At 42.9% G+C, this 9,832-nt stretch overlaps 1 protein-coding gene across 2 annotated transcripts in view; it reads right to left on the reverse strand.

Moving 5' to 3' along the window:
• Nucleotides 1-9,480, reverse strand: part of BBX (bobby sox homolog (Drosophila)) — a 351,342-nt gene extending 341,862 nt beyond the window's left edge. Inside the window, exons 1-2 of one of the 2 annotated variants that reach the window (XM_006873315.1) lie at nt 9,316-9,480; nt 6,151-6,222 (exon numbers count right to left, since the gene is read on the reverse strand). The gene's annotated coding sequence lies outside the window, so the exon portion shown is untranslated. The remainder of the gene's footprint in view (nt 1-6,150; nt 6,223-9,315) is intronic. The other variant, XM_006873314.1, reaches the window with a different exon arrangement.
• Nucleotides 9,481-9,832: the final 352 nt, after the last annotated feature.

Genomic DNA, 9,832 nt, shown 5'->3' on the forward strand with positions numbered 1-9,832 from the left:
AAAAAAAAAAACAAAACCTACCTTAAAATATAAGAAGAGCTGTTCTCCTGTCCTACACTATGTCACTCTGATTTTCAAAGACTGATTTCCAAACCCAGTCTCCAAACCTAAAGGAGTAGTGACGGAGCACACAGCTCTTTTCTTTTTTCTTTCTGGTTATTCTTATCATTCTCTTTGGTAACAAATTATTAGTCAAACACTTCACATCTAGTCAAAAACACATTCAGTGTGCCATGATACTGGTACTGAAAATTGCTTTAGAAAAAGTAAAAGTTAACAGGCACATTTTCAAGGAATTTCAAATTTAGGGGGTCCTGGGGTGAAGTGAGATATTAATTATAAAATAGAACTATACAATGAATGTCAAGTGTGGATGAAAGACATTACATGCATTATTGTGTAATTCTCACACTCTTGTAAGGTAATTATTAATATACCCATCTTACACATAACGCAAAGGAAGTTTAAAGATGTTAAGTGACATACTCAAAGTCGTTCAACTAGTAAGGAACAGAGGTGGCAGGAATGGAACCCAGGGCTCTTTGGCTATGAAGCCTCTGCTCTTTATACTACACCTGTTACTACAAGACGAAATAGAGGTGACATGGGCCCTCTCAGTAGTGCAAACATGTAACTAAAACAGCCACAGAATCTTGAAACTGGAAGGGACCACAGCAGTCAAACTCTAACCCTAAACTCAACAAAAGACTTGAATTCAATCTTTAGCTATTATCTGTCCCTTATACCTGCCTTTTTCAACGTGTATCCAAAGATCATCTGTACTTGTTAAAATGAAGATTCCTAGGTTCCACCCCAGACAAAATGAATCAGACTATCAGGGAAGAGGACCTAAGGGGTCCATTTTTAACACTCGACGTTAGTTTTTCCAAACCAAAAGTTATGAAATCAATTTAGTGGATGACAGCCAGCATTTTTTTTCTTATATAAAATAATATGGACTAAATTGAACTTATAAAGATTAGATAAGAATAGAAAATATTCTAGAGCAATGCCAGTACTGTTTCAAGACACTTTTGATTCAATTCTCGTTTGTGGTTCAGAGTATAAAAGGTAGTTCTTACCACAAATCCCAGTTAAAAGTAACTTTTACAGCCTCAGGAACAGACTCCAAGGCACACAACCACCAACACCATCTTAATAATTATAACCCAGAATTGAATTCTAAACAAAAGAAATACAGCTGCTTTAAATAATTCCTGCTCTCATTCTCATTTCTCTTCTGATTATCAATCTTTTATTTAATTCCTCATTTTACAAAATATTATAGTCCTATATGTCCCTTGTAGGAGCTCAGTTCTTCAATTCCTGGAGCTTGTTTTATTCCTTAACCATTTTTCATCTAAGGACCATGTTTGACTGGTTTCTATGACTGATGAACATTTTACAGAACTTTTGACTATGTTCTCTATGATATAATAATATTCTACTCATTAACTTTTTCTTTGTTTTACATGCAATTTCTGAAGTTATTTTACTATCTAGATCTGTGTACTGACATGTGTACATTAAATTATTAAATTTTTGCTTTCGTACGCATATCATTGTTTAAGAACAGATTAAAGCACTTGGCTGCTAACCAGATCAGTGGTTGAAAGCCAGCAGAAACTGTGGGAGAAAGCTATGGCAGTCTGCTTCAGTAAAGATGTAGTTTTGGAACCCCTACAGAGCAGTTCTACTCTATCCTACAAATGGCTAGGAGTCACAATCACCTCGATGGCAGTGGGTTTGTTTATGGTTGAGTGTTAATGTTTCAGTTTTTATTTAATCGGTTAGTCCCCCATTCTTCCATCTTCCTTCTACTTTTAGATGAGAGTCTTTACTGCTTCCTTCTACTTTTAGATGGGAGCATTTCCCTCATGTAATTGGTTCTTATTTCAATTCTAACCTTATCTTTTTTTTATGAAAGAGAAAAAAACTAAATGAAAACAATCCCCATTAATATATAAGGATTTTCTGGGTACATCTTTGCAGTTTTAAAATGATGGACTAGCATTTCAAAGAACTGTAATTGCCTTCTAAAGGATAAGATGAACACATATGAATGTTGAGTGAGGCTGTACTCAAAAAGTACTTTCCTCAGGTATGACTTAAAATATAGAAATATCTACAATTCGACACAGGAGGTGATGACTGCCCTTGAGGCACTACAAACCACTGATTGAATTACAGTCACAGAATCTGCAAGCTGGAAAAACCTCTATTCAGTCTTCAGCCTCTGTCCTTACTACCTTCAGAATACTGTTTTCTCAAATGAGAGCCTGAAGATCACCTGCATCCCATTTACCTGGGGTGGTGTGGTGGTGGTGTGGTGTGCCATGGAGTCGGTTCCGACTCATAGTGACCCTATACAGGGCTTCCGAGGCTATAAATCTTTATGGGCACAGAAAGCCTCATCTTTCTCCCACAGAACAGCTGGTAGTTTCAAACTGCTAACCTTGAGATTAGCAGCCTGACTGGTAACCACTATGTTTACCAGTGCTCCTTATTAATTGGGTACATGATAAAAATGAAGCTGTGAAATCATAGTGCTTTTGCTAAAGTTGAGTTTGTTTTCACCTGAAACTGAAACAAGGAAAAGAAAAAATCAGCATTCTTTGCCATGCAGACTTGTTTAAAATGTGTTCTGAGTGGTTATTTTATTTTGTTAATGAGGAGGCCTTCAAAGTTTAAATTTTAAATATCGGTATCTCGCAAGGTGGGTGATGCAGTGTACCAAAGCTAATTCCTAAATTTAGTAATTTAAGGCAATAAGTATCACAATCTTAAGCATTTTCTGCACTTTTATGAGGCAGAATAATTTCTAGGATTTCTTTTAGTATAGCAAAAAAAAGCATGCATACCTGTAATGGGACTGTTTTCACAAGTTTTTAAATTGGGGTTGAGAAATGAAGCCTTTATTAATTCTATTAAGGATTTCCAATAAATAAGTGATTGATATTTTAAGCAAGAGCCACTTAAAATTATGGTTCTTACCTTTTTTTTACCTCATGCTTTTAACCATGTACAGAGCTCCTTTTATTAGATATAGGAAAAGTATACTTTAAGTAGCTTGATGACAAAAAATTAGTAATTGTGTCTGCAATTTTACCTGAAAAATATGGCTTTATCAGTACCTTAGCAGCTGAATCAGATTTTCATGAGTTGCATCCCACTATTTTAAAACTTACTGTTCCTACTTTTTCACTACACAAAAAAAAAAATCATATTAATTACAACAAAAGCAAATTACATTATATGCATAGCCTAGCTTTCACTTAAAGCTATAACTAAATTTGCAGTTCTGGTGTGGTGCTGTAAGATAAGCACCAGACTGCTAAGTGCATGGTTGGTGGTTCAAACCCACCAGCCACTCCTTTGAAACCCTATAAAGGGTTGCTAGTAGTCGGAAACAACTCCATGGCACTTAGCAACAAATATCTAAATTCAATGTCTAAGCACGTCTTATTTTTCAATGCATTAAACATAAAGATCAGGTCTATAGGGTCAAACAAAGGTGGTACCCACTTTTCTAATTATGATAAAAGCAGATAGGATATAAACCCTTAAACTGGAATTTTTCTTTTTGATACAAAGACCAAAGTGGATTTTCAAAAATTCTCAAAATAGTTGTTTTTGTTTTTAGTATCTAAAAATCTCTAATGGAACAATCTTCCTAATACCTCCACCGTACCTTCAAAGGTATAATACTAAGAAATAACATAAATGAGTTCCCTTTTCAATTACTAGCATTAAGAGCGAATCACAGCTTAAAACTCCTGCTTTCAAACTTAACAACGATGTGAAGAATAATAAAATGTTAAGTCTGGAAACTCTTCATGATGTAGAAGCATAAACTATGTAAACTGAATTCTTATTGTGATCATTTAGCCTCAAATCTGATCAATACATTTTAGATGCACAGAACAGGTAATTCATTGCATAGTGACTCTTTTAGTTCATTCTAACAAGTTTCACACTATAAAACTACTTCTCTGACTTCAAAGACCAAGACTGTTCTTGAAAATACTGCTCTTAATGAAACAGTTATTTGATATCTCAAAGAAATTCAAGAGCTCATCAGATCACTTTTATTCTAGAAATTACTAGTTCTTATATTAATATTTGAGCTGGTCAAATATATTTCCATAGGGAAAGAACTAACATTAAGTTTGCTTCAGTGAACAAAATAATGTGGCTCACATGTATAAATGTGGTGTTCTATAGTAATCAGGAATGCATTTGGAATACTCATGCCATATGTTCAAAAATGAAAAACTTCTCTTCGAAACAAGCTTTGAAAAAAAAGTAACAAGCACTAAAATCCACATATTTTAATGTATACTAACTTCAGTTTACAAAGCCATCTCATTCTGACCGCTCCAATTGACCTGTATTATGAAATCTCCAACTGAATGAAACATCTAATTATCTTAAATAATGTAATACTAACATTCCATAATGGCAAAAGCTTGTTGTATTACAAAGATTATCTAAAGTCCTCATAAATGTCAGAATGTATTTTGCTACTGTATGCTGTTGCTCCTGATTGTTGACCTCAAACTGATGTTGCTGTAGAGACTACCATACAAGCTGGTTGTCCAACTCAATTCCTCTAAGACAACATTTTGGTAATGAGAACATTATCTAAGCAACCCAGGAAGTAAAACAGACAAAGCCCCTGAGTTTTAGTCCATTTTCACTCACAAAGCATAATCCCATCTTCACTATATTACAAGGTACCACACCTGATTTACACAACTTAGTACAACTAACTATGTTAATATATCAGCAACTGAAAGTACCTAGGATGTTCTTTACAATGGAAGGACAAACGGGAAGTTGGTTCTCCGCAGTTTGGGCTCACCACATTGCTTTAAAATATTCTAAAAGACACTTCGTTTTCATTGAAACTGTTACATCTCAAAAACAAACTTTTCAAGCATTTGCTGTCCCACATATATTTCCCCAATTTTTCCACTTGGGGGGGGGGGTTATATCTGAAAAAGGCACTTAAGAGCTGATCTCAATGATAAAAAAAATTTGTTGTTTTTTATTGTTGTTAGGTGCCATCAAGCCAGTACTGACTCATAGCGGCCCTATGCACATCATAACGAAACACTGCCCGATCCTGGGCCAACCTCACAATTGTTGCCATGAGGTCTTATATTAGTCTACTTAAATGTTCCTAATTTCTCCACCTATAAAACTTAGAAGAAAATGATGATCCAATTTGGACAGATATTTATCTTTTGAATCACGCTGGTACACTACGTGTTATATGTATTAGACTACCCAATCTACCTTTCCTCGCCCCAAAAATAATTGTCACAAATACAGGTTACCCAAGAAAGAGAGCTTAGGAGAGAATAATCAAATGTCAGTCACTACAATTAGAGAAGTCTTCTGCATCATGCTTCTTTAATGAGTTTTTAATAATTGACTTCACTCATATTTTGCATCTTTTCTGTTCAGGGCTTTGAACTGTTTCATTCAGTTGAACCGCCAGCTGAGAACTTGCCTCCCATATACTGAATCAGAATCTACATTTTAGCAAGATCTTATGTATATATAAGAATCACCTGGGTCTATAAGACTCACCTGAGAGTCTTATGAAACTGTATGTAGATCGCTGGGGTGGAATACAGATGCTCAGCAGGGGGTGGATTCTGAATGAAACAACAGCCCTGGTTTCTATATTACTGTCTAGCACTGTATTTCCTAGACTTTCAAATCTTTAAAATTTCATTATCAATTTAACAATAAATTTTCAAATGACATTTACTTGCAGATAAACATGGACTAAACATTTAAACTTGTTGGGCTTCAAACCTCAAAGTCAGCGGTTCAAACGTACCAGCTGCTTCTCAGACAACAACAAGGTTTTCTACTCCAGTAAAGATTTACAGCCTCAGGAACAGACTCCAAGGCACACAACCACCAACACCATCTTAATAATTATAACCCACAACTTAATTATTATTATAACACTTAAGAATTATCAATTGACTTCTGTTGGGGGCAAACTCAGTGAGAAAAGCTTTCTGAAGTTTTGCAATCCCAATCTAGCATCTTCCCAAGCAAACAATAAAGACCCTTTATGTCATTACAATAACCATCCAGCTTGCCTGTATGAAGAGTTTGTATACTTACTCAGGAAGGTAAATGGAAAGTACACAGGGAGTTAGCTGAACTGCAGCAAAGTCTTTGTTATATGATAGTGACCTATAAAGTATCAAATAAAGGTACATTATCAGTATGGTAGGGCTAACAGAATCCCACATCTTGTAATATACATCTTGTAGGAAGTACTCTGAAACCTAGGAGTTGAGCTCCCCTCCCCATATCCTCCCCCAAGCAAAGGCCAAGAAGCTCTGGGTATTCAAAGGGCAAAGGCTGGTGGGCAAACCAGCTGGTATTCTAGGGTATCTCCAGCACCCTCACTCCCTATTCCCTGTATGTACAACGCAAAAAGTTGATCTACTCTACAAACGCAAAATCCACACTGAGATCATTCATCAACTTGCCCAAGTGTTCACCGCCCCCAGGACATATACACTAGTCCAGTATATGACTAGTGTACATGTCATATAGCGGTCGATGGGCAGCCCGAGCCTCCATGGTGCCCAGGAGCCAGCGGAAAGTGGAATGGCAGGGCCAACGGGTCCAGGTAATGCAGCCCTCAGCTCTGCAGACCTGGGAGGCCACAGACGTCGCCCAAATGCCCGGCCCCGGTCACCATCCCGAAACGGAGATAGGAAACCACTGAAAACACATTCGCCAGAGTACCCCGCAGCAAGTGTAGGGCCACCAGGTCTGCGAGGTCAGGGTGCCGGGAGCCAGGATCCCGCCCCGGCTTTGTTGCTGGTCACCATCAAGTTTGCATCTTAGTACAAAATGTCGATCTTAAATTAGGCTGACAAGACAGAGGGCTGAGGCAGAGGGAGAAAGAGAAAGGGAATAAGAGTCCATCTTGCTTTGGGGAAGAGGGGGATAGGGAAAAAACAAATGAAGTGCAAATCCCACGCTCCGGGAGTAAAGTCAGCTAAACACCTTTCCATAGCGGATGGAGTGTCCCCATGCCCGCTAGAACTGGCGACGGTCTAGGCAGAGAACGCCTCCCTCTCCTCCTCTTCCTCCTCCTTCCCCTCCTCCTCCCCCCTCCCCTTCTCCTCCTCCTCCCGCGGGCCCCAGCGAAGATCCCGCCGCCACCGCCGCTGCCTCCGCTGCCCCCCGGGGAGGCGCCGCCGCTGCCGGGCCCGCTCTGCCATTCCTGGCTTGGACCGCGCGGTGCGCGTGGGGCCGGGCGCAGGGTGACCGCGCGGGGACATCTACGCCGGGGACCCCCGAGGGCTGGCTACAAAAGTCGCGCGAGCAGAGGTGGCGATGGCGCGCATGGAGGAGGTGTGCGTGGGGGGCCCACGCCGCGAGTGGGCAGCCTTAGGGGATGGCGAAGAACGCCCCTCCCTGCGCGAGGAAAGTACCCCAGTCCCCACTAGCCAGATCTGGGGAAGGCGGCCCGCATTCGCGGCCGGGAGACTAGAACTGGACGTGTCATTAGCAGGACAGGCAATGGTTTCAAAGCCCCAGGCCAATGACCATTAGCAGAGGCAGAGCTCGCTCCGTCCCCATCCCCCACAACCTCCACCCACCTTCCCCTCCGTTCCCCCCTCCACCTCCACCCCACCTCGTGAAACTTTTCACCAAGATCCACCTGGACTAATTTGTCCTCAGACAGTTAAAATATTGACTAGACCCTACACACCGGGAGGGAAGGGGGATGCACGCTTTATTTTCCTTTCTACAGAAAAGAAAGCAAAAAATAGCTTCTCTCTTCGCCCCCCCCTGTCGTACATGTTGTGTCTTAGCTTTTTGCATCGTTTCGTTTTACCTTCCTCATTTAGCAGAAATGATCGCAGACATTTCACACGTAAACGTGTTCCAGATTCTTGGATACAGGATCCTTTTACATTACAGGACTCAGGTTTGGTCTCAGTTACGTTAAGTTTCATACAATACCAAAAAACAAAAAATCATAATACATTTCTGAGGGCGAGCGAGCGAGACGAGGTGGAGGAGGAAAAGAAACCTCGAGTCTGATTTCTGTAATTTACTAGCGACCCGGATCGCAGCAAATAACAGTGTAACACGAGTGTGGCTCAAGAAGCCTGGGGAGCTCTTTCTAGAGGCATCGACCCCATCTCTGGATAAAGGATCTGCAAGTTTTCTGTCATCGCGACTATGCAATGCGATAACTTACCTTCAGAAATAAGACTTTAAACAGCCAAGGCCTTCCTCCTCCCCTCCACCACCACCCCCAGCCTCGCTCACTCCACCTTAAACTTATTGACACAACATAATCCCACATTCAAGCAAAATCCTGACACAGCCTCCCTCCTCCTCTTACCCCTCCTCTCTTCCCTTCCGTACCCCCCTTTTTTATCCCCCCCTTCCCTCTTTCCCTCCCTCTTCTCTCGCTCCTCTTCTCCCTCGCCTTCTTCCCCCTCTCCCCCTATTCTTTCTACTGGCTATTCTGGCACTAAAACAGCACTTTCTCTACTCGCCGCGCATTTGCTTAGGGGTGGGGGGTGAGAGGGCACCGATCTGTGGGGCCGGAACACCCAAATCCCAACTCTACAGATGAACGAGCAACTGGGCTGCTGTTCCCGGTCACCAACGCAGACGAAACGTTCAATAAATCCACTGAGTACTGGATCCTCGTACCTTCCTCCCCTGCCCCAGCTCCCCAGGCCCCACCTCCCCGGCAGTCGAGCCCAAGCTGGGATCCACGTACTTTCGCCGAGATGAAGTTTGGGGCTCCTCGGGCGGCCACAAGCCGCCCGCCGGCGTGAGGGCTGTTGTTGTTTTCCTCTGGCTGCTTCTGCCCGCTCCCCGGCGCCTGTGCCCCTCTCGGGCGGCGCTGCCTGTGTGCCGAGAGGTGCTGGTTGCAAACGCAGCCTGGCACTGGCTGGCCTACTACTCCCCAGCCCGGCCCCCAGCCTCCCGCTCGCAGGGCATTGCCTCCTCGCCCCCCCGCCCCCCGCCGGCGCGGGCGCCGCGACCCTCGTCCCCGACCTCTCCAGATCCAAAGTTTTGGCGGAGGGGGAAAGTGCCTGGGGATCGGGCCGGCTGGCGGCGGCTCCAGACGCGCGGGGTTCCCTCCGTCTTCCTCAAGTCCACCCTACCGACTGCCGACACCGCCGCCGCTGCTCCTGCCGCGGAGTCCTTGGGGCTGCAGCCCCGCGGCTCGCAAGTGAGTATGAAAACAGAAAGTGCGGAGAGAGAGCCCAGGAAGGGCTAAGGATGGGGGGCGCTTACCTCGCGGACTGGCGGGGCGTGAGGGCGTGTGTGTGGTTCGCCCTCAGCGGCCAGTTAGGGTTTCTCTATGGGAAAGTGGAGAGGAGCTCGCGGAGCCGCTCTGCCTCCGCTTCACTGTACACTGCTCCACATACAGTACATGCAACCCAGAGAGACTGAAAACACTCATTTTATATAAGACAGCCTACCATTGGCCCGCGATTTGACAGACAGGCTGCGCAGCCAAACAGAAGGCCTGTTACACCCAAACACACGCACACATACACACATTTTACAGAGACACACAAAGATCATCACATTTTCTATTTTCTAATGTTCGGGACCTGTAGACAGTAGGAGAGGACAGGTAGAGAGGCCCAGCTGAGTGGAGTAAAAGAGGGAAACCCCGTCAGCACCAAGTTGCAAGATTTGAAACTGGTGTCCTTTTGACTTGGGAGGGTAATGGTAATAAACTACAACTCCACTGGATATGGAAGTGAAGGATTTTTTTTTTTTTTTTTTAATCGCTGCCTTGTGG

The sequence above is a fragment of the Chrysochloris asiatica genome, unplaced genomic scaffold (assembly GCF_000296735.1).
Source record: "Chrysochloris asiatica unplaced genomic scaffold, ChrAsi1.0 scaffold00236, whole genome shotgun sequence".
NCBI classification, from domain to species: Eukaryota; Metazoa; Chordata; class Mammalia; order Afrosoricida; family Chrysochloridae; genus Chrysochloris; species Chrysochloris asiatica.